This window comes from Rhipicephalus microplus, chromosome 8 (genome assembly GCF_043290135.1).
Source record: "Rhipicephalus microplus isolate Deutch F79 chromosome 8, USDA_Rmic, whole genome shotgun sequence".
NCBI classification, from domain to species: Eukaryota; Metazoa; Arthropoda; class Arachnida; order Ixodida; family Ixodidae; genus Rhipicephalus; species Rhipicephalus microplus.
In genome coordinates, this window is record NC_134707.1 from 79,587,274 (window position 1) to 79,609,502 (window position 22,229).

At 45.3% G+C, this 22,229-nt stretch overlaps 44 non-coding genes across 44 annotated transcripts; all 44 read left to right on the top strand.

The window, feature by feature from the left end:
• The first annotated feature begins 665 nt into the window (after positions 1–665).
• TRNAI-UAU (transfer RNA isoleucine (anticodon UAU)) lies at positions 666–757 on the top strand. The gene is given in 2 exon segments: positions 666–703; positions 722–757. It is a non-coding gene; the product is annotated as a tRNA-Ile (tRNA).
• A 613-nt stretch (positions 758–1,370) lies between these two features.
• TRNAI-UAU (transfer RNA isoleucine (anticodon UAU)) lies at positions 1,371–1,462 on the top strand. The gene is given in 2 exon segments: positions 1,371–1,408; positions 1,427–1,462. It is a non-coding gene; the product is annotated as a tRNA-Ile (tRNA).
• An 848-nt stretch (positions 1,463–2,310) lies between these two features.
• Positions 2,311–2,402, top strand: TRNAI-UAU (transfer RNA isoleucine (anticodon UAU)). The gene is given in 2 exon segments: positions 2,311–2,348; positions 2,367–2,402. It is a non-coding gene; the product is annotated as a tRNA-Ile (tRNA).
• A 143-nt stretch (positions 2,403–2,545) lies between these two features.
• On the top strand, positions 2,546–2,637 carry TRNAI-UAU (transfer RNA isoleucine (anticodon UAU)). Its single transcript is given in 2 exon segments — positions 2,546–2,583; positions 2,602–2,637. It is a non-coding gene; the product is annotated as a tRNA-Ile (tRNA).
• Positions 2,638–2,780: 143 nt separating this feature from the next.
• On the top strand, positions 2,781–2,872 carry TRNAI-UAU (transfer RNA isoleucine (anticodon UAU)). The gene is given in 2 exon segments: positions 2,781–2,818; positions 2,837–2,872. It is a non-coding gene; the product is annotated as a tRNA-Ile (tRNA).
• A 1,550-nt stretch (positions 2,873–4,422) lies between these two features.
• On the top strand, positions 4,423–4,514 carry TRNAI-UAU (transfer RNA isoleucine (anticodon UAU)). The gene is given in 2 exon segments: positions 4,423–4,460; positions 4,479–4,514. It is a non-coding gene; the product is annotated as a tRNA-Ile (tRNA).
• Positions 4,515–5,589: 1,075 nt separating this feature from the next.
• TRNAI-UAU (transfer RNA isoleucine (anticodon UAU)) lies at positions 5,590–5,681 on the top strand. Its single transcript is given in 2 exon segments — positions 5,590–5,627; positions 5,646–5,681. It is a non-coding gene; the product is annotated as a tRNA-Ile (tRNA).
• Positions 5,682–6,759: 1,078 nt separating this feature from the next.
• Positions 6,760–6,851, top strand: TRNAI-UAU (transfer RNA isoleucine (anticodon UAU)). The gene is given in 2 exon segments: positions 6,760–6,797; positions 6,816–6,851. It is a non-coding gene; the product is annotated as a tRNA-Ile (tRNA).
• A 613-nt stretch (positions 6,852–7,464) lies between these two features.
• Positions 7,465–7,556, top strand: TRNAI-UAU (transfer RNA isoleucine (anticodon UAU)). The gene is given in 2 exon segments: positions 7,465–7,502; positions 7,521–7,556. It is a non-coding gene; the product is annotated as a tRNA-Ile (tRNA).
• Positions 7,557–7,934: 378 nt separating this feature from the next.
• Positions 7,935–8,026, top strand: TRNAI-UAU (transfer RNA isoleucine (anticodon UAU)). The gene is given in 2 exon segments: positions 7,935–7,972; positions 7,991–8,026. It is a non-coding gene; the product is annotated as a tRNA-Ile (tRNA).
• A 143-nt stretch (positions 8,027–8,169) lies between these two features.
• Positions 8,170–8,261, top strand: TRNAI-UAU (transfer RNA isoleucine (anticodon UAU)). The gene is given in 2 exon segments: positions 8,170–8,207; positions 8,226–8,261. It is a non-coding gene; the product is annotated as a tRNA-Ile (tRNA).
• A 143-nt stretch (positions 8,262–8,404) lies between these two features.
• On the top strand, positions 8,405–8,496 carry TRNAI-UAU (transfer RNA isoleucine (anticodon UAU)). The gene is given in 2 exon segments: positions 8,405–8,442; positions 8,461–8,496. It is a non-coding gene; the product is annotated as a tRNA-Ile (tRNA).
• Positions 8,497–9,109: 613 nt separating this feature from the next.
• TRNAI-UAU (transfer RNA isoleucine (anticodon UAU)) lies at positions 9,110–9,201 on the top strand. The gene is given in 2 exon segments: positions 9,110–9,147; positions 9,166–9,201. It is a non-coding gene; the product is annotated as a tRNA-Ile (tRNA).
• A 143-nt stretch (positions 9,202–9,344) lies between these two features.
• Positions 9,345–9,436, top strand: TRNAI-UAU (transfer RNA isoleucine (anticodon UAU)). The gene is given in 2 exon segments: positions 9,345–9,382; positions 9,401–9,436. It is a non-coding gene; the product is annotated as a tRNA-Ile (tRNA).
• An 842-nt stretch (positions 9,437–10,278) lies between these two features.
• TRNAV-UAC (transfer RNA valine (anticodon UAC)) lies at positions 10,279–10,370 on the top strand. The gene is given in 2 exon segments: positions 10,279–10,316; positions 10,335–10,370. It is a non-coding gene; the product is annotated as a tRNA-Val (tRNA).
• Positions 10,371–10,513: 143 nt separating this feature from the next.
• On the top strand, positions 10,514–10,605 carry TRNAK-UUU (transfer RNA lysine (anticodon UUU)). The gene is given in 2 exon segments: positions 10,514–10,551; positions 10,570–10,605. It is a non-coding gene; the product is annotated as a tRNA-Lys (tRNA).
• Positions 10,606–10,748: 143 nt separating this feature from the next.
• Positions 10,749–10,840, top strand: TRNAI-UAU (transfer RNA isoleucine (anticodon UAU)). Its single transcript is given in 2 exon segments — positions 10,749–10,786; positions 10,805–10,840. It is a non-coding gene; the product is annotated as a tRNA-Ile (tRNA).
• Positions 10,841–10,983: 143 nt separating this feature from the next.
• TRNAV-UAC (transfer RNA valine (anticodon UAC)) lies at positions 10,984–11,075 on the top strand. The gene is given in 2 exon segments: positions 10,984–11,021; positions 11,040–11,075. It is a non-coding gene; the product is annotated as a tRNA-Val (tRNA).
• Positions 11,076–11,218: 143 nt separating this feature from the next.
• On the top strand, positions 11,219–11,310 carry TRNAI-UAU (transfer RNA isoleucine (anticodon UAU)). Its single transcript is given in 2 exon segments — positions 11,219–11,256; positions 11,275–11,310. It is a non-coding gene; the product is annotated as a tRNA-Ile (tRNA).
• Positions 11,311–12,388: 1,078 nt separating this feature from the next.
• TRNAI-UAU (transfer RNA isoleucine (anticodon UAU)) lies at positions 12,389–12,480 on the top strand. Its single transcript is given in 2 exon segments — positions 12,389–12,426; positions 12,445–12,480. It is a non-coding gene; the product is annotated as a tRNA-Ile (tRNA).
• A 613-nt stretch (positions 12,481–13,093) lies between these two features.
• On the top strand, positions 13,094–13,185 carry TRNAI-UAU (transfer RNA isoleucine (anticodon UAU)). Its single transcript is given in 2 exon segments — positions 13,094–13,131; positions 13,150–13,185. It is a non-coding gene; the product is annotated as a tRNA-Ile (tRNA).
• Positions 13,186–13,563: 378 nt separating this feature from the next.
• On the top strand, positions 13,564–13,655 carry TRNAI-UAU (transfer RNA isoleucine (anticodon UAU)). The gene is given in 2 exon segments: positions 13,564–13,601; positions 13,620–13,655. It is a non-coding gene; the product is annotated as a tRNA-Ile (tRNA).
• A 143-nt stretch (positions 13,656–13,798) lies between these two features.
• On the top strand, positions 13,799–13,890 carry TRNAI-UAU (transfer RNA isoleucine (anticodon UAU)). Its single transcript is given in 2 exon segments — positions 13,799–13,836; positions 13,855–13,890. It is a non-coding gene; the product is annotated as a tRNA-Ile (tRNA).
• Positions 13,891–14,033: 143 nt separating this feature from the next.
• On the top strand, positions 14,034–14,125 carry TRNAI-UAU (transfer RNA isoleucine (anticodon UAU)). Its single transcript is given in 2 exon segments — positions 14,034–14,071; positions 14,090–14,125. It is a non-coding gene; the product is annotated as a tRNA-Ile (tRNA).
• A 143-nt stretch (positions 14,126–14,268) lies between these two features.
• TRNAI-UAU (transfer RNA isoleucine (anticodon UAU)) lies at positions 14,269–14,360 on the top strand. The gene is given in 2 exon segments: positions 14,269–14,306; positions 14,325–14,360. It is a non-coding gene; the product is annotated as a tRNA-Ile (tRNA).
• A 613-nt stretch (positions 14,361–14,973) lies between these two features.
• TRNAI-UAU (transfer RNA isoleucine (anticodon UAU)) lies at positions 14,974–15,065 on the top strand. The gene is given in 2 exon segments: positions 14,974–15,011; positions 15,030–15,065. It is a non-coding gene; the product is annotated as a tRNA-Ile (tRNA).
• A 143-nt stretch (positions 15,066–15,208) lies between these two features.
• Positions 15,209–15,300, top strand: TRNAI-UAU (transfer RNA isoleucine (anticodon UAU)). The gene is given in 2 exon segments: positions 15,209–15,246; positions 15,265–15,300. It is a non-coding gene; the product is annotated as a tRNA-Ile (tRNA).
• Positions 15,301–16,142: 842 nt separating this feature from the next.
• TRNAV-UAC (transfer RNA valine (anticodon UAC)) lies at positions 16,143–16,234 on the top strand. The gene is given in 2 exon segments: positions 16,143–16,180; positions 16,199–16,234. It is a non-coding gene; the product is annotated as a tRNA-Val (tRNA).
• A 143-nt stretch (positions 16,235–16,377) lies between these two features.
• TRNAK-UUU (transfer RNA lysine (anticodon UUU)) lies at positions 16,378–16,469 on the top strand. The gene is given in 2 exon segments: positions 16,378–16,415; positions 16,434–16,469. It is a non-coding gene; the product is annotated as a tRNA-Lys (tRNA).
• Positions 16,470–16,612: 143 nt separating this feature from the next.
• Positions 16,613–16,704, top strand: TRNAI-UAU (transfer RNA isoleucine (anticodon UAU)). Its single transcript is given in 2 exon segments — positions 16,613–16,650; positions 16,669–16,704. It is a non-coding gene; the product is annotated as a tRNA-Ile (tRNA).
• Positions 16,705–16,847: 143 nt separating this feature from the next.
• On the top strand, positions 16,848–16,939 carry TRNAV-UAC (transfer RNA valine (anticodon UAC)). The gene is given in 2 exon segments: positions 16,848–16,885; positions 16,904–16,939. It is a non-coding gene; the product is annotated as a tRNA-Val (tRNA).
• Positions 16,940–17,082: 143 nt separating this feature from the next.
• Positions 17,083–17,174, top strand: TRNAI-UAU (transfer RNA isoleucine (anticodon UAU)). The gene is given in 2 exon segments: positions 17,083–17,120; positions 17,139–17,174. It is a non-coding gene; the product is annotated as a tRNA-Ile (tRNA).
• Positions 17,175–17,550: 376 nt separating this feature from the next.
• Positions 17,551–17,642, top strand: TRNAV-UAC (transfer RNA valine (anticodon UAC)). The gene is given in 2 exon segments: positions 17,551–17,588; positions 17,607–17,642. It is a non-coding gene; the product is annotated as a tRNA-Val (tRNA).
• Positions 17,643–17,785: 143 nt separating this feature from the next.
• On the top strand, positions 17,786–17,877 carry TRNAI-UAU (transfer RNA isoleucine (anticodon UAU)). The gene is given in 2 exon segments: positions 17,786–17,823; positions 17,842–17,877. It is a non-coding gene; the product is annotated as a tRNA-Ile (tRNA).
• A 143-nt stretch (positions 17,878–18,020) lies between these two features.
• TRNAV-UAC (transfer RNA valine (anticodon UAC)) lies at positions 18,021–18,112 on the top strand. The gene is given in 2 exon segments: positions 18,021–18,058; positions 18,077–18,112. It is a non-coding gene; the product is annotated as a tRNA-Val (tRNA).
• A 143-nt stretch (positions 18,113–18,255) lies between these two features.
• TRNAK-UUU (transfer RNA lysine (anticodon UUU)) lies at positions 18,256–18,347 on the top strand. The gene is given in 2 exon segments: positions 18,256–18,293; positions 18,312–18,347. It is a non-coding gene; the product is annotated as a tRNA-Lys (tRNA).
• A 143-nt stretch (positions 18,348–18,490) lies between these two features.
• On the top strand, positions 18,491–18,582 carry TRNAI-UAU (transfer RNA isoleucine (anticodon UAU)). The gene is given in 2 exon segments: positions 18,491–18,528; positions 18,547–18,582. It is a non-coding gene; the product is annotated as a tRNA-Ile (tRNA).
• A 143-nt stretch (positions 18,583–18,725) lies between these two features.
• TRNAV-UAC (transfer RNA valine (anticodon UAC)) lies at positions 18,726–18,817 on the top strand. The gene is given in 2 exon segments: positions 18,726–18,763; positions 18,782–18,817. It is a non-coding gene; the product is annotated as a tRNA-Val (tRNA).
• A 143-nt stretch (positions 18,818–18,960) lies between these two features.
• Positions 18,961–19,052, top strand: TRNAI-UAU (transfer RNA isoleucine (anticodon UAU)). Its single transcript is given in 2 exon segments — positions 18,961–18,998; positions 19,017–19,052. It is a non-coding gene; the product is annotated as a tRNA-Ile (tRNA).
• Positions 19,053–19,428: 376 nt separating this feature from the next.
• TRNAV-UAC (transfer RNA valine (anticodon UAC)) lies at positions 19,429–19,520 on the top strand. Its single transcript is given in 2 exon segments — positions 19,429–19,466; positions 19,485–19,520. It is a non-coding gene; the product is annotated as a tRNA-Val (tRNA).
• Positions 19,521–19,663: 143 nt separating this feature from the next.
• On the top strand, positions 19,664–19,755 carry TRNAI-UAU (transfer RNA isoleucine (anticodon UAU)). Its single transcript is given in 2 exon segments — positions 19,664–19,701; positions 19,720–19,755. It is a non-coding gene; the product is annotated as a tRNA-Ile (tRNA).
• Positions 19,756–20,833: 1,078 nt separating this feature from the next.
• Positions 20,834–20,925, top strand: TRNAI-UAU (transfer RNA isoleucine (anticodon UAU)). The gene is given in 2 exon segments: positions 20,834–20,871; positions 20,890–20,925. It is a non-coding gene; the product is annotated as a tRNA-Ile (tRNA).
• Positions 20,926–21,538: 613 nt separating this feature from the next.
• On the top strand, positions 21,539–21,630 carry TRNAI-UAU (transfer RNA isoleucine (anticodon UAU)). Its single transcript is given in 2 exon segments — positions 21,539–21,576; positions 21,595–21,630. It is a non-coding gene; the product is annotated as a tRNA-Ile (tRNA).
• Positions 21,631–22,008: 378 nt separating this feature from the next.
• Positions 22,009–22,100, top strand: TRNAI-UAU (transfer RNA isoleucine (anticodon UAU)). Its single transcript is given in 2 exon segments — positions 22,009–22,046; positions 22,065–22,100. It is a non-coding gene; the product is annotated as a tRNA-Ile (tRNA).
• Positions 22,101–22,229: the final 129 nt, after the last annotated feature.

Here is a 22,229-nt window from a genome sequence, read left to right on the forward strand (position 1 = left end):
ACGACAGTTCTCGTCAGCTATGCCGAGGTTGTGAGTTCGAGACTCACCTGTGGAATGAAATTTTTATTAGTTTTCATATTTAGTCATGAGGTTAAATGTATACTCAATGCTGGCGACTGCCTGGCGCGAAAAAATTTGTTTACTGGAGTTTTGCGCAGACAACAGTCCTAAAGGAAAGACTCCTACGTGTGACCATGTTCCCCAGTGGCGCAATTGGTTAGGGCACGGTACTTACACGACAGTTCTCGTGAGCTATGCCGGGGTTGTGAGTTTGAGCCTCGCCTGGGGAGTGAAATTTTTATTAGTTTTCATAGTTAGCCATGAGGTAATTGAATACTCAATGCTGGCGACTGCCTGGCCCGAAAACATTTGTTTACTGGAGTTGTGTGTAGACAACAGTCCTAAAGGAAACACTTTTACGTGCAACCGTGTTCCCCAGTGGCGCAATTGGTTAGCGCTGTATTTATAGGACAGTTCTCGTGAGCTATGCTGGGGTTGTGAGTTCAAGCCTCACCTGGGGAATGAAACTTTCATTAGTTTTCATAATTAGTCAATAGGGTAATTGTATACTCAATGCTGGCGACTGCCTGGCTCGAAATCATTTGTTTACTAGAGTTGTGTGGAGACAACAGTCCTAAAGGAAACACTCTTACGTGCGACCGTGTTCCCCAGTGGCGCAATTGGTTAGCGCACGGTACTTATACGACAGTTCTCGTGAGCTATGCCGGGGTTGTGAGTTCGAGCCTCACCTGGGGAATAAAATTTTTATTAGTTTTCATATTTAGTCAGGAGGTTAATTGTATACTCAATGCTGGCGACTGCCTGGCTCGAAAACATTTGTTTACTGGAGTTGTGTGTAGACAACAGTCCTAAAGGAAAAACTCCTACGTGCGACCGTGTTCTCCAGTGGCGCAATTAGGTAGCACACGGTACTTATACGACAGTTCTCGTGAGCTATGCCGGGGTTGTGAGTTCGAGCCTCACCTATGGAATCAAATTTTTCTTAGATTTCATATTTAGTCATGAGGTTAATTGTATACTAAATGCTGACGACTGCCTCTCTCGAAAACATTTGTTTACTGGAGGTGTGTGTAGACAACAGTCCTAAAGGAAACACTCTTACGTGCAACCATGTTCCCCAGTGGCGCAATTGGTTAGCGCACGGTACTTATACGACAGTTCTCGCGAGCTATGCCAGGGTTGTGAGTTCGAGCCTCACCTATGGAATCAAATTTTTATTAGATTTCATGTTTAGTCATGAGGTTAGTTGTATACTCAATGCTGGCGACTGCCTGGCCCGAAAACATTTCTTTACTGGAGTTGTGTGTAGACAACAGTCCTAAAGGAAACACTTTTACGTGCAACCGTGTTCCCCAGTGGCGCAATTGGTTAGCGCACGGTACTTATACGACAGTTCTCGTGAGCTATGCCGGGGTTGTGAGTTCGAGCCTCACCTGGGGAATGAAATTTTTATTAGTTTTCATATTTAGTCGTGAGGTTCATTGTTTACTGAATGCTGGCGACTGCCTGGCTCGAAAACGTTTGTTTACTGGAGTTTTGCGCAGACAACAGTCCTAAAGGAAAGACTCCTACGTGTGACCGTGTTCCCCAGTGGCGCAATTGGTTAGCGCACGCTACCTTTACTAAAGTTCTCGTGAGCTATGCCGGAGTTGTGAGTTTGAGCCTCACCTGGGGAATGGAATTTTCATTAGTTTTCATATTTAACCTTGAGGTTAATTGTATACTCAATGCTGGCGACTGCCTGGCTCGGAAACATTTGTTTACTGGAGTTGTGTGTAGACAACAGTCCTAAAGGAAACACTCTTACGTGCAACCGCGTTCCCAAGTGGCGCAATTGGTTAGTGCACGGTACTTATACGACAGTTCTCGTGAGCTATCCCGGGGTTGTGAGTTCGAGCCTCACCTGGGGAATGAAATTTTTATTAGTTTTGATATTTAGTCATGAGGTTAATTGTATACGCAATGCTGGCGACTGCCTGGCTCGAAAACATTTGTTTACTGGAGGTTTGTGTAGGCAACAGTCGTAAAGGAAACACTCTAACGTGAAACCGTGTTCCCCAGTGGCGCAATTGGGTAGCGCACGGTACTTATACGACAGTTCCCGTGAGCTATGCCGGGGTTGTGAGTTGGAGCCTCACGTGAGGAATGAAATTTTTATTAGTTTTCATATCTAGTCATGAGGTTAATTGTATACTCAATGCTGGCGACTGCCTGGCTCGAAAACATTTGTTTACTGGAGGTGTGTGTAGACAACAGTCCTAAAGGAAACACTCTTACGTGCAACCCTGTTCCCCAGTGGCGCAATTGGTTAGCGCACGGTACTTATACGACAGTTCTCGTGACCTATGCCGGGGTTGTGAGTTCGAGCCTCACCTGGGGAATGGAATTTTTTATTAGTGTTCATATTTAGTCATGAGGTTAATTGTATACTCAATGCTGGCGACTGCCTGGCTCGAAAACATTTGTTTCTGGCGGTGTGTGTAGACAACAGTCCTAAAGGAAACACTCTTACGTGAAACCGTGTTCCCCAGTGGCGCAATTGGTTAGCGCACGGTACTTATACGACAGTTCTCGTGAGCTATGCCGGGGTTGTGAGTTCGAGCCTCACCTGGGGAATGAAATTTTTATTAGTTTTCCTATTTAGTCATGAGGTCAATTGTATACTCAATGCTGGCGACTGCCTGGCTCGAAAACATTTGTTTACTGGAGGTGTGTGTAGACAACAGTCCTAAAAGAAACACTCTTACGTGCAACCGCGTTCCCCAGTGGCGCAATTGGTTAGCGCACGGTAATTATACGACAGTTCTCGTGAGCTATGCCGGGGTTGTGAGTTCGAGCCTCACCTGGGGAACGAAATTTTTATAAGTTTACATATTAACCATGAGGTTAATTGTATACTCAATGCTGGCGACTGCCTGGCTCGAAAACATTTGTTTACTGCAGTTGTGTGTAGACAACAGTCCTAAAGGAAAGACTCCTACGTGCGACCGTGTTCCCCAGTGGCGCAATTAGTTAGCACACGGTACTTATACGACAGTTCTCGTGAGCTATGCCGGGGTTGTGAGTTCGAGCCTCACCTATGGAATCAAATTTTTATTAGATTTCTTATTTAGTCATGAGGTTAGTTGTATACTAAATGCTGACGACTGCCTGGCTCGAAAACATTTGTTTACTGGAGGTGTGTGTAGACAACAGTCCTAATGGAAACACTTTTACGTGCAACCATGTTCCCCAGTGGCGCAATTGGTTAGCACACGGTACTTATACGACAGTTCTCGTGAGCTTTGCCGGGGTTTTGAGTTCGAGCCTCACCTGGGGAATGAAATTTTTATTAGTTTTCATATTTAGTCATGCGGTTAATTGTATACTCAATGCTGGTGACTGCCTGGCTCGAAAACATTTGTTTACTGGAGTTGTGTGTAGACAACAGTCTTAAAGGAAAGACTCCTACGTGCGACCGTGTTCCCCATTGGCACAATTGGTTAGCGCACGGTATTTATACGACAGTTCTCGTGAGCTATGCCGGGGTTGTGAGTTCGAGCCTCACCTTGGGAATGAAATTTTTATTAGTTTTCATATTTAGTCGTGAGGTACATTGAATACTGAATGCTGGCGACTGCCTGGCTCGAAAACGTTTGTTTACTGGAGTTTTGCGCAGACAACAGTCCTAAAGAAAGACTCCTACGTGTGACCGTGTTCGCCAGTGGCGCAATCGGTTAGCGCACGGTACCTTTACGAAAGTTCTCGTGCGCTATGCCGGGGTTGTGAGTTTGAGCCTCACCTGGGGAATGGAATTTTCATTAGTTTTCATATTTAGCCTTGAGGTTAATTGTATACTTAATGCTGGCGACTGCCTGGCTCGGAAACATTTGTTTACTGGAGTTGTGTGGAGACAACAGTCGTAAAGGAAACCCTCTTACGTGCAACCGTGTTCCCCAGTGGCGCAATTGGTTAGCGCACGGTACTTATACGACAGTTCTCGTCAGCTATGCCGAGGTTGTGAGTTCGAGACTCACCTATGGAATCAAATTTTTATTAGATTTGATATTTAGTCATGAGGTTAATTGTATACTAAATGCTGGCGACTGCCTGGCTCAAAAACATTTGCTTACTGGAGGTGTGTGTAGACAACAGTCCTAAAGGAAACACTTTTACGTGCAACCGTGTTCCCGAGTGGCGCAATTGCTTAGCGCACGGTACTTATACGACAGTTCTCGTGAGCTATGCAGGGTTGTGAGTTCGAGCCTCACCTGGGGAATGAAACTTTTATTAGTTTTAATTATTAGTCATGAGGTTAATTGTATACTCAATGCTGGCGACTGCCTGGCTCGAAAACATTCGTTTACTGGAGGTGTGTGTAGACAACAGTCCTAAAGGAAACACTCTTACGTGCAACCGTGTTCCCCAGTGGCGCAATTGGTTAGCGCACGGTACTTATACGACAGTTCTCGTCAGCTATGCCGAGGTTGTGAGTTCGAGACTCACCTGTGGAATGAAATTTTTATTAGTTTTCATATTTAGTCATGAGGTTAAATGTATACTCAATGCTGGCGACTGCATGGCTCGAAAAAATATGTTTACTGGAGTTTTGCGCAGACAACAGTCCTAAAGGAAAGACTCCTACGTGCGACCGTGTTCCCCAGTGGCGCAATTGGTTAGCGCTGAATTTATAGGACAGTTCTCGTGAGCTATGCCGGGGTTGTGAGTTTGAGCCTCGCCTGGGGAGTGAAATTTTCATTAGTTTTCATATTTAGCCATAAGTAATTGTATACTCAATGCTGGCGACTGCCTGGCCCGAAAACATTTGTTTACTGGAGTGTTGTGTAGACAAGTCTTAAAGGGAACACTTTTACGTGCAACCGTGTTCCCCAGTGGCGCAATTGGTTAGCGCTGTATTTATAGGACAGTTCTCGTGAGCTATGCTGGGGTTGTGAGTTCGAGCCTCACCTGGGGAATGAAATTTTCATTAGTTTTCATATTTAGTCATGAGGTTAATTGTATAATCAATGCTGGCGACTGCCTGGCTCGAAAACATTTGTTTACTAGAGTTGTGTGTAGACAACAGTCCTAAAGGAAAGACTCCTACGTGCGACCGTGTTCTCCAGTGGCGCAATTAGTTAGCACACGGTACTTATACGACAGTTCTCGTGAGCTATGCCGGGGTTGTGAGTTCGAGCCTCACCTATGGAATCAAATTTTTCTTAGATTTCATATTTAGTCATGAGGTTAATTGTATACTAAATGCTGACGACTGCCTGGCTCGAAAACATTAGTTTACTGGAGGTGTGTGTAGACAACAGTCCTAAAGGAAGCACTCTTACGTGCAACCATGTTCCCCAGTGGCGCAATTGGTTAGCGCACGGTACTTATACGACAGTTCTCGTGAGCTATGCCGGGATTTTCAGTTCGAGCCTCACCTGGGGAATGAAATTTTTATTAGTTTTCATATTTAGTCATGCGGTTAATTGTATACTCAATGCTGGTGACTGCCTGGCTTGAAAACATTTGTTTACTGGAGTTGTGTGTAGACAACAGTCTTAAAGGAAAGACTCCTACGTGCGACCGTGTTCCCCAGTGGCGCAATTGGTTAGCGCACGGTACTTATACGACAGTTCTCGTGAGCTATGCCGGGGTTGTGAGTTCGAGCCTCACCTGGGGAATGAAATTTTTATTAGTTTTCATATTTAGTCGTGAGGTTCATTGTATACTGAAAGCTGGCGACTGCCTGGCTCAAAAACGTTTGTTTTCTGGATTTTTGCGCAGACAACAGTCCTAAAGGAAAGACTCCTACGTGTGACCGTGTTCCCCAGTGGCGCAATCGGTTAGCGCACGGTACCTTTACGAAAGTTCTCGTGAGCTATGCCGGAGTTGTGAGCTTGAGCCTCACCTGGGGAATGGAATTTTAATTAGTTTTCATATTTAACCTTGAGGTTATTTGTATACTCAATGCTGGCGACTGCCTGGCTCGGAAACATTTGTTTACTGGAGTTGTGTGGAGACAACAGTCGTAAAGGAAACCCTCTTACGTGCAACCGTTTTCCCCAGTGGCGCAATTGGTTAGCGCACAGTACTTATACGACAGTTCTCGTGAGCTATGCCGGTGTTGTGAGTTTGAGCCTCGCCTGGGGAGTGAAATTTTTATTAGTTTTCATATTTAGCCATGAGGTAATTGTATACTCAATGCTGGCGACTGCCTGGCCCGAAAACATTTGTTTACTGGAGTTGTGTGTAGACAACAGTCCTAAAGGAAACACTTTTACGTGCAACCGTGTTCTCCAGTGGCGCAATTGGTTAGCGCTGAAATTATAGGACAGGTCTCGTGAGCTATGCCGGTGTTGTGAGTTTGAGCTTCGCCTGGGGAGTGAAATTTTCATTAGTTTTCATATTTAGCCATGAGATAATTGTATACTCAATGCTGGCGACTGCCTGGCCCGAAAACATTTGTTTACTGGAGTTGTGTGTAGACAACAGTCCTAAAGGAAACAATTTTTGCGTGCAACCGTGTTCCCCAGTGGCGCAATTGGTTAGCGCTGTATTTATAGGACAGTTCTCGTGAGCTATGCTGGGGTTGTGAGTTCGAGCCTCACCTGGGGAATGAAACTTTCATTAGTTTTCATATTTAGTCATAAGGTTAATTGTATACTCAATGCTGGCGACTGCCTGGCTCGAAAACATTTGTTTACTAGAGTTGTGTGGAGACAACAGTCCTAAAGGAAACACTCTTACGTGTGACCGTGTTCCCCAGTGGCGCAATTGGTTAGAGCACGGTACTTATACGACAGTTCTCGTGAGCTATGCCGGGGTTGTGAGTTCGAGCCTCACCTGGGGAATAAAATTTTTATTAGTTTTCATACTTAGTCATGAGGTTAATTGTATACTCAATGCTGGCGACTGCCTGGCTCGAAAACATTTGTTTACTGGGGTTGTGTGTAGACAACAGTCCTAAAGGAAAGACTCCTACGTGCGACCGTGTTCTCCAGTGGCGCAATTAGTTAGCACACGGTACCTATACGACAGTTCTCATGAGCTATGCCGGGGTTGTGAGTTCGAGCCTCACCTCTGGAATCAAATTTTTCTTAGATTTCATATTTAGTCATGAGGTTAATTGTATACTAAATGCTGACGACTGCCTGGCTCGAAAACATTTGTTTACTGGAGGTGTGTGTAGACAACTGTCCTAAAGGAAACACTCTTACGTGCAACCATGTTCCCCAGTGGCGCAATTGGTTAGCGCATGGTACTTATACGACAGTTCTCGTTAGCTATGCCGGAGTTTTGAGTTCGAGCCTCACCTGGGGAATGAAATTTTTATTAGTTTTCATATTTAGTCATGCGGTTAATTGTATACTCAATGCTGGTGACTGCCTGGCTCGAAAACATTTGTTTACTGGAGTTGTGTGTAGACAACAGTCTTAAAGGAAAGACTTCTATGTGCGACCGTGTTCCCCAGTGGCGCAATTGGTTAGCGCACGGTACTTATACGACAGTTCTCGTGAGCTATGCCGGGGTTGTGAGTTCGAGCCTCACCTGGGGAAAGAAATTTTTATTAGTTTTCATACTTAGTCGTGAGGTTCATTGTATACTGAATGCTGGCGACTGCCTTGCTCGAAAACGTTTGTTTACTGGAGTTTTGCGCAGACAACAGTCCTAAAGGAAAGACTCCTACGTGTGACCGTGTTCCCCAGTGGCGCAATCGGTTAGCGCACGGTACCTTTACGAAAGTTCTGGTGAGCTATGCCGGAGTTGTGAGTTTGAGCCTCACCTGGGGAATGGAATTTTCATTAGTTTTCATATTTAACCTTGAGGTTAATTGTATACTCAATGCTGGCGACTGCCTGGCTCGGAAACATTTGTTTACTGGAGTTGTGTGGAGACAACAGTCGTAAAGGAAACCCTCTTACGGGCAACCGTGTTCCCCAGTTGCGCAATTGGTTAGCGCACGGTACTTATACGACAGTTCTCGTGACCTATGCCGGGGTTGTGAGTTCGAGCCTCACCTGGGGAATGAAATTTTTATTAGTGTTCATATTTAGTCATGAGGTTAATTGTATACTCAATGCTGGCGACGGCCTGGCTCGAAAACATTTGTTTACTGGAGGTGTGTGTAGACAACAGTCCTAAAGAAAACACTCTTACGTGAAACCGTGTTCCCCAGTGGCGCAGTTGGTTAGCGCACGGTACTTATACGACAGTTCTCGTGAGCTATGCCGGGGTTGTGAGTTCGAGCCTCACCTGAGGAATGAAATTCTTATTAGTTTTCATTATTAGTCTTGAGGTTAATTGTATACTCAATGCTGGCGACTGCCTGGCTCGAAAACATTTGCTTACTGGAGGTGTGTGTAGACAACAGTCCTAAAGGAAACACTTTTACGTGCAACCGTGTTCCCGAGTGGCGCAATTGGTTAGCGCACGGTACTTATACGACAGTTCTCGTGAGCTATGCCGGGGTTGTGAGTTCGAGCCTCACCTGGGGAATGAAATTTTTATTAGTTTTCGATATTAGTCATGAGGTTAATTGTGTACTCAATGCTGGCGACTGCCTGGCTTGAAAACATTTGTTTACTGGAGCTGTGTGTAGACAACAGTCCTAAAGGAAACACTCTTACGTGCAACCGTGTTCCCCAGTGGCGCAATTGGTTAGCGCACGGTACTTATACGACAGTTCTCGTGAGCTATGCCTGGGTTGTGAGTTGGAGCCTCACCTGGGGAATGAAATTTTTATTAGTTTTCATATTTATACATGAGGTTAATTGTATACTCAATGCTGGCGACTGCCTAGCTCGAAAACATTTGTTTACTGGAGGTTTGTGTAGACAACAGTCGTAAAGGAAACACTCTAACGTGAAATCGTGTTCCCCAGTGGCGCAATTGGGTAGCGCACGGTACTTATACAACAGTTCTCGTGAGCTGTGCCGGGGTTGCGAGTTTGAGCCTCACCTGGGGAATGAAATTTTTATTAGTGTTCATACTTAGTCATGAGATTAATTGTATACTCAATGCTGGCCACTGCCTGGCTCGAAAACATTTGTTTACTGGAGGTGTGTGTAGACAACAGTCCTAAAGGAAACACTCTTACGTGAAACCGTGTTCCCCAGTGGCGCAATTGGTTAGCGCACGGTACTTATACGACAGTTCTCGTGAGCTATGCCGGGGTTGCGAGTTCGAGCCTCACCTGGGGAATGAAATTCTTATTAGTTTTCATTATTAGTCATGAGGTTAATTGTATACTCAATGCTGGCGACTGCCTGGCTCGAAAACATTTGCTTACTGGAGGTGTGTGTAGACAACAGTCCTAAAGAAAAGACTCCTACGTGCGACCGTGTTCCCCAGTGGCGCAATTGGTTAGCGCACGGTACTTATACGACAGTTCTCGTCAGCTATGCCGAGGTTGTGAGTTCGAGACTCACCTGTGGAATGAAATTTTTATTAGTTTTCATATTTAGTCATGAGGTTAAATGTATACTCGATGCTGGCGACTGCCTGGCTCGAAAAAATTTGTTTACTGGAGTTTTGCGCAGACAACAGTCCTAAAGGAAAGACTCCTACGAGCGACCGTGTTCCCCAGTGGCGCAATTGGTTAGCGCACGGTACTTACACGACAGTTCTCGTGAGCTATGCAGGGGTTGTGAGTTTGAGCCTCGCCTGGGGAGTGAAATTTTTATTAGTTTTCATATTTAACCATGAGGTAATTGTATACTCAATGCTGGCGACTGCCTGGCCCGAAAACATTTGTTTACTGGAGTTGTGTGTAGACAACAGTCCTAAAGGAAACACTTTTACGTGCAACCGGTTTTCCCGGTGGCGCAATTGGTTAGCGCTGAATTTATAGGACAGTTCTCGTGAGCTATGCCGGGGTTGTGAGTTTGAGCCTCGCCTGGGGAGTGAAATTTTCATTAGTTTTCATATTTAGCCATGAGGTAATTGTATACTCAATGCTGGCGACTGCCTGGCCCGAAAACATTTGTTTACTGGAGTTGTGTGTAGACAACAGTCCTAAAGGCAACACTTTTACGTGCAACCTTGTTCCCCAGTGGCGCAATTGGTTAGCGCTGTATTTATAGGACAGTTCTCGTGAGCTATGCTGGGGTTGTGAGTTCGAGCCTCACCTGGGGAATGAAATTTTCATTAGTTCTCATATTTAGTCATGAGGTTAATTGTATACTCAATGCTGGTGACTGCTTGGCTCGAAAACATTTGTTTACTGGAGTTGTGTGTAGACAACAGTCTTGAAGGAAAGACTCCTACGTGCGACCGTGTTCCCCAGTGGCGCAATTGGTTAGCGCACGGTGCTTACACGATAGTTCTCGTGAGCTATGCCGGGGTTGTGAGTTCGAGCCTCACCTGGGGAATGAAATTTTTATTAGTTTTCATATTTAGTCGTGAGGTTCATTGTATACTGAATGCTGGCGACTGCCTGGCTCGAAAACGTTTGTTTACTGGAGTTTTGCGCAGACAACAGTCCTAAAGGAAAGACTCCTACGTGTGACCGTGTTCCCCAGTGGCGCAATCGGTTAGCGCATGGTACTTTTAAGAAAGTTCTCGTGAGCTATGCCGGGGTTGTGAGTTCGAGCCTCACCTGGGGAATGAAATTTTTAATAGTGTTCATATTTAGTCATGAGGTTAATTGTATACTCAATGCTGGCGACTGCCTGGCTCGAAAACATTTTTTTACTAGAGTTGTGTGGAGACAACAGTCCTAAATGAAACACTCTTACGTGCGACCGTGCTCCCCAGTGGCGCAATTGGTTAGCGCACGGTACTTATACGACAGTTCTCGTGAGCTATGCCGGGGTTGTGAGTTCGAGCCTCACCTGGGGAATAAAATTTTTATTAGTTTTCATATTTAGTGATGAGGTTAATTGTATACTCAATGCTGGCGACTGCCTGGCTCGAAAACATTTGTTTACTGGAGGTGTGTGTAGACAACAGTCCTAAAGGAAACACTCTTACGTGCAACCGTGTTCCCCAGTGGCACAATTGGTTAGCGCACGGTACTTACACGACAGTTCTCGTGAGCTATGCCGGGGTTGTGAGTTCGAGCCTCACCTGGGGAATGAAATTTTTATTAGTGTTCATATTTAGTCATGAGGTTAATTGTATACTCAATGCTGGCGACTGCCTGGCTCGAAAACATTTGCTTACTGGAGGTGTGTGTAGACAGCAGTCCTAAAGGAAACACTTTTACGTGCAACCGTGTTCCCGAGTGGCGCAATTGGTTAGCGCACGGTACTTATACGACAGTTCTCGTGAGCTATGCCGGGGTTGTGAGTTCGAGCCTCACCTGGGGAATGAAATTTTTATTAGTTTTCGATATTAGTCATGAGGTTAATTGTGTACTCAATGCTGGCGACTGCCTGGCTTGAAAACATTTGTTTACTGGAGGTGTGTGTAGACAACAGTCCTAAAGGAAACACTCTTACGTGCAACCGTGTTCCCCAGTGGCGCAATCGGTTAGCGCACGGTACCTTTACGAAAGTTCTCGTGAGCTATGCCGGAGTTGTGAGCTTGAGCCTCACCTGGGGAATGGAATTTTAATTAGTTTTCATATTTAACCTTGAGGTTATTTGTATACTCAATGCTGGCGACTGCCTGGCTCGGAAACATTTGTTTACTGGAGTTGTGTGGAGACAACAGTCGTAAAGGAAACCCTCTTACGTGCAACCGTTTTCCCCAGTGGCGCAATTGGTTAGCGCACAGTACTTATACGACAGTTCTCGTGAGCTATGCCGGTGTTGTGAGTTTGAGCCTCGCCTGGGGAGTGAAATTTTTATTAGTTTTCATATTTAGCCATGAGGTAATTGTATACTCAATGCTGGCGACTGCCTGGCCCGAAAACATTTGTTTACTGGAGTTGTGTGTAGACAACAGTCCTAAAGGAAACACTTTTACGTGCAACCGTGTTCTCCAGTGGCGCAATTGGTTAGCGCTGAAATTATAGGACAGGTCTCGTGAGCTATGCCGGTGTTGTGAGTTTGAGCTTCGCCTGGGGAGTGAAATTTTCATTAGTTTTCATATTTAGCCATGAGGTAATTGTATACTCAATGCTGGCGACTGCCTGGCCCGAAAACATTTGTTTACTGGAGTTGTGTGTAGACAACAGTCCTAAAGGAAACAATTTTTGCGTGCAACCGTGTTCCCCAGTGGCGCAATTGGTTAGCGCTGTATTTATAGGACAGTTCTCGTGAGCTATGCTGGGGTTGTGAGTTCGAGCCTCACCTGGGGAATGAAATTTTCATTAGTTTTCATATTTAGTCATAAGGTTAATTGTATACTCAATGCTGGCGACTGCCAGGCTCGAAAACATTTGTTTACTAGAGTTGTGTGGAGACAACAGTCCTAAAGGAAACACTCTTACGTGTGACCGTGTTCCCCAGTGGCGCAATTGGTTAGAGCACGGTACTTATACGACAGTTCTCGTGAGCTATGCCGGGGTTGTGAGTTCGAGCCTCACCTGGGGAATAAAATTTTTATTAGTTTTCATACTTAGTCATGAGGTTAATTGTATACTCAATGCTGGCGACTGCCTGGCTCGAAAACATTTGTTTACTGGGGTTGTGTGTAGACAACAGTCCTAAAGGAAAGACTCCTACGTGCGACCGTGTTCTCCAGTGGCGCAATTAGTTAGCACACGGTACCTATACGACAGTTCTCATGAGCTATGCCGGGGTTGTGAGTTCGAGCCTCACCTCTGGAATCAAATTTTTCTTAGATTTCATATTTAGTCATGAGGTTAATTGTATACTAAATGCTGACGACTGCCTGGCTCGAAAACATTTGTTTACTGGAGGTGTGTGTAGACAACTGTCCTAAAGGAAACACTCTTACGTGCAACCATGTTCCCCAGTGGCGCAATTGGTTAGCGCATGGTACTTATACGACAGTTCTCGTTAGCTATGCCAGAGTTTTGAGTTCGAGCCTCACCTGGGGAATGAAATTTTTATTAGTTTTCATATTTAGTCATGCGGTTAATTGTATACTCAATGCTGGAGACTGCCTGGCTCGAAAACATTTGTTTACTGGAGTTGTGTGTAGACAACAGTCTTAAAGGAAAGACTTCTATGTGCGACCGTGTTCCCCAGTGGCGCAATTGGTTAGCGCACGGTACTTATACGACAGTTCTCGTGAGCTATGCCGGGGTTGTGAGTTCGAGCCTCACCTGGGGAAAGAAATTTTTATTAGTTTTCATACTTAGTCGTGAGGTTCATTGTATACTGAATGCTGGCGACTGCCTTGCTCGAAAACGTTTGTTTACTGGAGTTTTGCGCAGACAACAGTCCTAAAGGAAAGACTCCTACGTGTGACCGTGTTCCCCAGTGGCGCAATCGGTTAGCGCACGGTACCTTTACGAAAGTTCTGGTGAGCTATGCCGGAGTTGTGAGTTTGAGCCTCACCTGGGGAATGGAATTTTCATTAGTTTTCATATTTAACCTTGAGGTTAATTGTATACTCAATGCTGGCGACTGCCTGGCTCGGAAACATTTGTTTACTGGAGTTGTGTGGAGACAACAGTCGTAAAGGAAACCCTCTTACGGGCAACCGTGTTCCCCAGTTGCGCAATTGGTTAGCGCACGGTACTTATACGACAGTTCTCGTGACCTATGCCGGGGTTGTGAGTTCGAGCCTCACCTGGGGAATGAAATTTTTATTAGTGTTCATATTTAGTCATGAGGTTAATTGTATACTCAATGCTGGCGACGGCCTGGCTCGAAAACATTTGTTTACTGGAGGTGTGTGTAGACAACAGTCCTAAAGGAAACACTCTTACGTGAAACCGTGTTCCCCAGTGGCGCAATCGGTTAGCGCACAGTACTTATACGACAGTTCTCGTGAGCTATGCCGGAGTTGTGAGTTCGAGCCTCACCTGGGGAATGAAATTTTTATTAGTGTTCATATTTAGTCATGAGGTTAATTGTATACTCAATGCTGGCGACTGCCTGGCTCGAAAACATTTGTTTACTGGAGGTGTGTGTAGACAACAGTCCTAAAGGAAACACTCCTACGTGAAACCGTGTTCCCCAGTGGCGCAGTTGGTTAGCGCACGGTACTTATACGACAGTTCTCGTGAGCTATGCCGGGGTTGTGAGTTCGAGCCTCACCTGAGGAATGAAATTCTTATTAGTTTTCATTATTAGTCTTGAGGTTAATTGTATACTCAATGCTGGCGACTGCCTGGCTCGAAAACATTTGCTTACTGGAGGTGTGTGTAGACAACAGTCCTAAAGGAAACACTTTTACGTGCAACCGTGTTCCCGAGTGGCGCAATTGGTTAGCGCACGGTACTTATACGACAGTTCTCGTTAGCTATGCCGGGGTTGTGAGTTCGAGCCTCACCTGGGGAATGAAATTTTTATTAGTTTTCGATATTAGTCATGAGGTTAATTGTGTACTCAATGCTGGCGACTGCCTGGCTTGAAAACATTTGTTTACTGGAGCTGTGTGTAGACAACAGTCCTAAAGGAAACACTCTTACGTGCAACCGTGTTCCCCAGTGGCGCAATTGGTTAGCGCACGGTACTTATACGACAGTTCTCGTGAGCTATGCCTGGGTTGTGAGTTGGAGCCTCACCTGGGGAATGAAATTTTTATTAGTTTTCATATTTATACATGAGGTTAATTGTATACTCAATGCTGGCGACTGCCTAGCTCGAAAACATTTGTTTACTGGAGGTTTGTGTAGACAACAGTCGTAAAGGAAACACTCTAACGTGAAATCGTGTTCCCCAGTGGCGCAATTGGGTAGCGCACGGTACTTATACAACAGTTCTCGTGAGCTGTGCCGGGGTTGTGAGTTTGAGCCTCACCTGGGGAATGAAATTTTTATTAGTGTTCATACTTAGTCATGAGATTAATTGTATACTCAATGCTGGCCACTGCCTGGCTCGAAAACATTTGTTTACTGGAGGTGTGTGTAGACAACAGTCCTAAAGGAAACACTCTTACGTGAAACCGTGTTCCCCAGTGGCGCAATTGGTTAGCGCACGGTACTTATACGACAGTTCTCGTGAGCTATGCCGGGGTTGCGAGTTCGAGCCTCACCTGGGGAATGAAATTCTTATTAGTTTTCATTATTAGTCATGAGGTTAATTGTATACTCAATGCTGGCGACTGCCTGGCTCGAAAACATTTGCTTACTGGAGGTGTGTGTAGACAACAGTCCTAAAGAAAAGACTCCTACGTGCGACCGTGTTCCCCAGTGGCGCAATTGGTTAGCGCACGGTACTTATACGACAGTTCTCGTCAGCTATGCCGAGGTTGTGAGTTCGAGACTCACCTGTGGATTGAAATTTTTATTAGTTTTCATATTTAGTCATGAGGTTAAATGTATACTCGATGCTGGCGACTGCCTGGCTCGAAAAAATTTGTTTACTGGAGTTTTGCGCAGACAACAGTCCTAAAGGAAAGACTCCTACGAGCGACCGTGTTCCCCAGTGGCGCAATTGGTTAGCGCACGGTACTTACACGACAGTTCTCGTGAGCTATGCAGGGGTTGTGAGTTTGAGCCTCGCCTGGGGAGTGAAATTTTTATTAGTTTTCATATTTAACCATGAGGTAATTGTATACTCAATGCTGGCGACTGCCTGGCCCGAAAACATTTGTTTACTGGAGTTGTGTGTAGACAACAGTCCTAAAGGAAACACTTTTACGTGCAACCGGTTTTCCCGGTGGCGCAATTGGTTAGCGCTGAATTTATAGGACAGTTCTCGTGAGCTATGCCGGGGTTGTGAGTTTGAGCCTCGCCTGGGGAGTGAAATTTTCATTAGTTTTCATATTTAGCCATGAGGTAATTGTATACTCAATGCTGGCGACTGCCTGGCCCGAAAACATTTGTTTACTGGAGTTGTGTGTAGACAACAGTCCTAAAGGCAACACTTTTACGTGCAACCTTGTTCCCCAGTGGCGCAATTGGTTAGCGCTGTATTTATAGGACAGTTCTCGTGAGCTATGCTGGGGTTGTGAGTTCGAGCCTCACCTGGGGAATGAAATTTTCATTAGTTCTCATATTTAGTCATGAGGTTAATTGTATACTCAATGCTGGTGACTGCTTGGCTCGAAAACATTTGTTTACTGGAGTTGTGTGTAGACAACAGTCTTGAAGGAAAGACTCCTACGTGCGACCGTGTTCCCCAGTGGCGCAATTGGTTAGCGCACGGTGCTTACACGATAGTTCTCGTGAGCTATGCCGGGGTTGTGAGTTCGAGCCTCACCTGGGGAATGAAATTTTTATTAGTTTTCATATTTAGTCGTGAGGCTCATTGTATACTGAATGCTGGCGACTGCCTGGCTCGAAAACGTTTGTTTACTGGAGTTTTGCGCAGACAACAGTCCTAAAGGAAAGACTCCTACGTGTGACCGTGTTCCCCAGTGGCGCAATCGGTTAGCGCATGGTACTTTTAAGAAAGTTCTCGTGAGCTATGCCGGGGTTGTGAGTTCGAGCCTCACCTGGGGAATGAAATTTTTAATAGTGTTCATATTTAGTCATGAGGTTAATTGTATACTCAATGCTGGCGACTGCCTGGCTCGAAAACATTTTTTTACTAGAGTTGTGTGGAGACAACAGTCCTAAATGAAACACTCTTACGTGCGACCGTGCTCCCCAGTGGCGCAATTGGTTAGCGCACGGTACTTATACGACAGTTCTCGTGAGCTATGCCGGGGTTGTGAGTTCGAGCCTCACCTGGGGAATAAAATTTTTATTAGTTTTCATATTTAGTGATGAGGTTAATTGTATACTCAATGCTGGCGACTGCCTGGCTCGAAAACATTTGTTTACTGGAGGTGTGTGTAGACAACAGTCCTAAAGGAAACACTCTTACGTGCAACCGTGTTCCCCAGTGGCACAATTGGTTAGCGCACGGTACTTACACGACAGTTCTCGTGAGCTATGCCGGGGTTGTGAGTTCGAGCCTCACCTGGGGAATGAAATTTTTATTAGTGTTCATATTTAGTCATGAGGTTAATTGTATACTCAATGCTGGCGACTGCCTGGCTCGAAAACATTTGCTTACTGGAGGTGTGTGTAGACAGCAGTCCTAAAGGAAACACTTTTACGTGCAACCGTGTTCCCGAGTGGCGCAATTGGTTAGCGCACGGTACTTATACGACAGTTCTCGTGAGCTATGCCGGGGTTGTGAGTTCGAGCCTCACCTGGGGAATGAAATTTTTATTAGTTTTCGATATTAGTCATGAGGTTAATTGTGTACTCAATGCTGGCGACTGCCTGGCTTGAAAACATTTGTTTACTGGAGGTGTGTGTAGACAACAGTCCTAAAGGAAACACTCTTACGTGCAACCGTGTTCCCCAGTGGCGCAATTGGTTAGCGCACGGTACTTATACGACAGTTCTCGTGAGCTATGTCTGGGTTGTGAGTTGGAGCCTCACCTGGGAATGAAATTTTTATTAGTTTTCATATTTATACATGAGGTTAATTGTATACTCAATGCTGGCGACTGCCTAGCTCGAAAACATTTGTTTACTGGAGGTTTGTGTAGACAACAGTCGTAAAGGAAACACTCTAACGTGAAACCGTGTCCCCAGTGGCGCAATTGGGTAGCGCACGGTACTTACACGACAGTTCTCGTGAGCTATGCCGGGGTTGTGAGTTCGAGCCTCACCTGGGGAATGAAATTTTTATTAGTGTTCATATTTAGTCATGAGGTTAATTGTATACTCAATGCTGGCGACTGCCTGGCTCGAAAACATTTGCTTACTGGAGGTGTGTGTAGACAGCAGTCCTAAAGGAAACACTTTTACGTGCAACCGTGTTCCCGAGTGGCGCAATTGGTTAGCGCACGGTACTTATACGACAGTTCTCGTGAGCTATGCCGGGGTTGTGAGTTCGAGCCTCACCTGGGGAATGAAATTTTCATTAGTTCTCATATTTAGTCATGAGGTTAATTGTATACTCAATGCTGGTGACTGCTTGGCTCGAAAACATTTGTTTACTGGAGTTGTGTGTAGACAACAGTCTTGAAGGAAAGACTCCTACGTGCGACCGTGTTCCCCAGTGGCGCAATTGGTTAGCGCACGGTGCTTACACGATAGTTCTCGTGAGCTATGCCGGGGTTGTGAGTTCGAGCCTCACCTGGGGAATGAAATTTTTATTAGTTTTCATATTTAGTCGTGAGGCTCATTGTATACTGAATGCTGGCGACTGCCTGGCTCGAAAACGTTTGTTTACTGGAGTTTTGCGCAGACAACAGTCCTAAAGGAAAGACTCCTACGTGTGACCGTGTTCCCCAGTGGCGCAATCGGTTAGCGCATGGTACTTTTAAGAAAGTTCTCGTGAGCTATGCCGGGGTTGTGAGTTCGAGCCTCACCTGGGGAATGAAATTTTTAATAGTGTTCATATTTAGTCATGAGGTTAATTGTATACTCAATGCTGGCGACTGCCTGGCTCGAAAACATTTTTTTACTAGAGTTGTGTGGAGACAACAGTCCTAAATGAAACACTCTTACGTGCGACCGTGCTCCCCAGTGGCGCAATTGGTTAGCGCACGGTACTTATACGACAGTTCTCGTGAGCTATGCCGGGGTTGTGAGTTCGAGCCTCACCTGGGGAATAAAATTTTTATTAGTTTTCATATTTAGTGATGAGGTTAATTGTATACTCAATGCTGGCGACTGCCTGGCTCGAAAACATTTGTTTACTGGAGGTGTGTGTAGACAACAGTCCTAAAGGAAACACTCTTACGTGCAACCGTGTTCCCCAGTGGCACAATTGGTTAGCGCACGGTACTTACACGACAGTTCTCGTGAGCTATGCCGGGGTTGTGAGTTCGAGCCTCACCTGGGGAATGAAATTTTTATTAGTGTTCATATTTAGTCATGAGGTTAATTGTATACTCAATGCTGGCGACTGCCTGGCTCGAAAACATTTGCTTACTGGAGGTGTGTGTAGACAGCAGTCCTAAAGGAAACACTTTTACGTGCAACCGTGTTCCCGAGTGGCGCAATTGGTTAGCGCACGGTACTTATACGACAGTTCTCGTGAGCTATGCCGGGGTTGTGAGTTCGAGCCTCACCTGGGGAATGAAATTTTTATTAGTTTTCGATATTAGTCATGAGGTTAATTGTGTACTCAATGCTGGCGACTGCCTGGCTTGAAAACATTTGTTTACTGGAGGTGTGTGTAGACAACAGTCCTAAAGGAAACACTCTTACGTGCAACCGTGTTCCCCAGTGGCGCAATTGGTTAGCGCACGGTACTTATACGACAGTTCTCGTGAGCTATGTCTGGGTTGTGAGTTGGAGCCTCACCTGGGAATGAAATTTTTATTAGTTTTCATATTTATACATGAGGTTAATTGTATACTCAATGCTGGCGACTGCCTAGCTCGAAAACATTTGTTTACTGGAGGTTTGTGTAGACAACAGTCGTAAAGGAAACACTCTAACGTGAAACCGTGTCCCCAGTGGCGCAATTGGGTAGCGCACGGTACTTACACGACAGTTCTCGTGAGCTATGCCGGGGTTGTGAGTTCGAGCCTCACCTGGGGAATGAAATTTTTATTAGTGTTCATATTTAGTCATGAGGTTAATTGTATACTCAATGCTGGCGACTGCCTGGCTCGAAAACATTTGCTTACTGGAGGTGTGTGTAGACAGCAGTCCTAAAGGAAACACTTTTACGTGCAACCGTGTTCCCGAGTGGCGCAATTGGTTAGCGCACGGTACTTATACGACAGTTCTCGTGAGCTATGCCGGGGTTGTGAGTTCGAGCCTCACCTGGGGAATGAAATTTTTATTAGTTTTCGATATTAGTCATGAGGTTAATTGTGTACTCAATGCTGGCGACTGCCTGGCTTGAAAACATTTGTTTACTGGAGGTGTGTGTAGACAACAGTCCTAAAGGAAACACTCTTACGTGCAACCGTGTTCCCCAGTGGCGCAATCGGTTAGCGCACGGTACCTTTACGAAAGTTCTCGTGAGCTATGCCGGAGTTGTGAGCTTGAGCCTCACCTGGGGAATGGAATTTTAATTAGTTTTCATATTTAACCTTGAGGTTATTTGTATACTCAATGCTGGCGACTGCCTGGCTCGGAAACATTTGTTTACTGGAGTTGTGTGGAGACAACAGTCGTAAAGGAAACCCTCTTACGTGCAACCGTTTTCCCCAGTGGCGCAATTGGTTAGCGCACAGTACTTATACGACAGTTCTCGTGAGCTATGCCGGTGTTGTGAGTTTGAGCCTCGCCTGGGGAGTGAAATTTTTATTAGTTTTCATATTTAGCCATGAGGTAATTGTATACTCAATGCTGGCGACTGCCTGGCCCGAAAACATTTGTTTACTGGAGTTGTGTGTAGACAACAGTCCTAAAGGAAACACTTTTACGTGCAACCGTGTTCTCCAGTGGCGCAATTGGTTAGCGCTGAAATTATAGGACAGGTCTCGTGAGCTATGCCGGTGTTGTGAGTTTGAGCTTCGCCTGGGGAGTGAAATTTTCATTAGTTTTCATATTTAGCCATGAGGTAATTGTATACTCAATGCTGGCGACTGCCTGGCCCGAAAACATTTGTTTACTGGAGTTGTGTGTAGACAACAGTCCTAAAGGAAACAATTTTTGCGTGCAACCGTGTTCCCCAGTGGCGCAATTGGTTAGCGCTGTATTTATAGGACAGTTCTCGTGAGCTATGCTGGGGTTGTGAGTTCGAGCCTCACCTGGGGAATGAAATTTTCATTAGTTTTCATATTTAGTCATAAGGTTAATTGTATACTCAATGCTGGCGACTGCCTGGCTCGAAAACATTTGTTTACTAGAGTTGTGTGGAGACAACAGTCCTAAAGGAAACACTCTTACGTGTGACCGTGTTCCCCAGTGGCGCAATTGGTTAGAGCACGGTACTTATACGACAGTTCTCGTGAGCTATGCCGGGGTTGTGAGTTCGAGCCTCACCTGGGGAATAAAATTTTTATTAGTTTTCATACTTAGTCATGAGGTTAATTGTATACTCAATGCTGGCGACTGCCTGGCTCGAAAACATTTGTTTACTGTGGTTGTGTGTAGACAACAGTCCTAAAGGAAAGACTCCTACGTGCGACCGTGTTCTCCAGTGGCGCAATTAGTTAGCACACGGTACCTATACGACAGTTCTCATGAGCTATGCCGGGGTTGTGAGTTCGAGCCTCACCTCTGGAATCAAATTTTTCTTAGATTTCATATTTAGTCATGAGGTTAATTGTATACTAAATGCTGACGACTGCCTGGCTCGAAAACATTTGTTTTCTGGAGGTGTGTGTAGACAACTGTCCTAAAGGAAACACTCTTACGTGCAACCATGTTCCCCAGTGGCGCAATTGGTTAGCGCATGGTACTTATACGACAGTTCTCGTTAGCTATGCCAGAGTTTTGAGCTCGAGCCTCACCTGGGGAATGAAATTTTTATTAGTTTTCATATTTAGTCATGCGGTTAATTGTATACTCAATGCTGGAGACTGCCTGGCTCGAAAACATTTGTTTACTGGAGTTGTGTGTAGACAACAGTCTTAAAGGAAAGACTTCTATGTGCGACCGTGTTCCCCAGTGGCGCAATTGGTTAGCGCACGGTACTTATACGACAGTTCTCGTGAGCTATGCCGGGGTTGTGAGTTCGAGCCTCACCTGGGGAAAGAAATTTTTATTAGTTTTCATACTTAGTCGTGAGGTTCATTGTATACTGAATGCTGGCGACTGCCTTGCTCGAAAACGTTTGTTTACTGGAGTTTTGCGCAGACAACAGTCCTAAAGGAAAGACTCCTACGTGTGACCGTGTTCCCCAGTGGCGCAATCGGTTAGCGCACGGTACCTTTACGAAAGTTCTGGTGAGCTATGCCGGAGTTGTGAGTTTGAGCCTCACCTGGGGAATGGAATTTTCATTAGTTTTCATATTTAACCTTGAGGTTAATTGTATACTCAATGCTGGCGACTGCCTGGCTCGGAAACATTTGTTTACTGGAGTTGTGTGGAGACAACAGTCGTAAAGGAAACCCTCTTACGGGCAACCGTGTTCCCCAGTTGCGCAATTGGTTAGCGCACGGTACTTATACGACAGTTCTCGTGACCTATGCCGGGGTTGTGAGTTCGAGCCTCACCTGGGGAATGAAATTTTTATTAGTGTTCATATTTAGTCATGAGGTTAATTGTATACTCAATGCTGGCGACGGCCTGGCTCGAAAACATTTGTTTACTGGAGGTGTGTGTAGACAACAGTCCTAAAGGAAACACTCTT